Source organism: Primulina eburnea, chromosome 1, assembly GCF_022965805.1.
Source record: "Primulina eburnea isolate SZY01 chromosome 1, ASM2296580v1, whole genome shotgun sequence".
In the NCBI taxonomy this organism is placed as follows: Eukaryota; Viridiplantae; Streptophyta; class Magnoliopsida; order Lamiales; family Gesneriaceae; genus Primulina; species Primulina eburnea.
Genome location: NC_133101.1, coordinates 8,524,517 through 8,526,068, shown reverse-complemented (window position 1 = coordinate 8,526,068; position 1,552 = coordinate 8,524,517).

Sequence of the window (1,552 nt, the reverse complement as noted above, 5' to 3'; positions counted from 1 at the left end):
ATCTCATTGTGAGATTGAGGATAGAAGAGGACAACAAGAGCACCGAGGCCAAGGCAAGTAAGATGGCACCAAGGTTGAACATTGTTGAATCAAGTTCTCAAGGGAAGAAAAGGAAGTTTGAAAAGCAACCACAACAAGGCCAACAACCATCAAACAAGAAGAAATCAAAGGCACTTGTTATAACTGCGAAAAACCGAATCACATGGCCAAGGATTGTAGGAAGCCAAAGAAGGGAAATCCTCAAGCCAACGTTGTTCAAGAAAGGTCGGTACCATTTGATTTTTCTCAACTTGATTTGACTGCAGTTATATTGGAAGCCAACTTGGTTGAAAACTCCAATGAATGGTGGGTTGATACGGGAGCAACTTGACACATATGCTCCAACAAAGGGATGTTCTCCACATACACTCCATCGACCGGGAGAAAATTATACATGGGGAACTCCGCTACATCTGAGGTGGTGGGCACCGGAAATGTCGTACTGAAGATGACATCGGGTTTGCAAGTAACCCTTGTTGATGTACTTCATGTAACGGACATAAGAAAGAACCTCGTGTCGGGGTCTTTGTTGGTCAAACACGGGTTTAGACTAGTATTTGAGTCTAACAAGGTTGTATTGACAAAGAATGGTCATTTTATTGGAAAAGGATATCTCGATGAGAACCTTTTCAAGTTGAATGTAATGTTTATAAGCCAAAATGTTGTTGAAAGTAATAAAAACAAGAGTTCTATTTACTTGCTTGAGTGTTCTCATTTATGGCATGTTCGTTTAGGACACGTAAATTTTAATACCTTGCAACGTTTAATGAAACTTGAATTATTGCCTAAACACAACGTCGATCCAACACACAAATGCGAGATATGTGTTGAAGCAAAAATGACCAAAGCGCCCTACCACTCGATTGAAAGATGTACAACTCCTCTAGAATTAATACAAACCGATCTTGGTGATTTAAAGTTTGTACAAACTAGAGGAGGGAAAAGATACTACGTGACATTCATTGATTATAATACAAGATACTGTTACGTATATCTTTTGAGGTCAAAAGATGAAGCTCTTGAAGCATTCAAATGTTATAAGACCGAAGTTGAGAATCAACTAGGCAAACAAATAAAAAGAGTTCGAAGCGATAGAGGGGGCGAATACGGAGCACCGTTTGATGAATTCTGCACATCTGTGGGTATAATTCATGAAACGACTGCTCCTTATTCACCACAATATGGCCCGGCCCCTATCCAATTTCATTATTTCATTTCGTCCCAGGCTTTCAACCAAATACATTTACGTAAAAACCCACCGCCCCTCTTCCTTCTCCCGAATCCGACCGCCGCGTCATCGTGAATCGGTGCTCGACCGCTGTGGGTTACAGCTGAGGTCCAGACATCTCCTGTAGCGGCTTGAATCGAGAGAACCTTGCTCCATTTGTGCAGCCTGGAGCCGATTACACGAGCCATGTTTTTTGCGTGAGTCTTGGATGTCTTCCTCGTGAATCCTTGCTTGTTTTTTTGTTAGTTTTTCTTTGATTTTTTGTAAGTATTAGCATGTATTCGA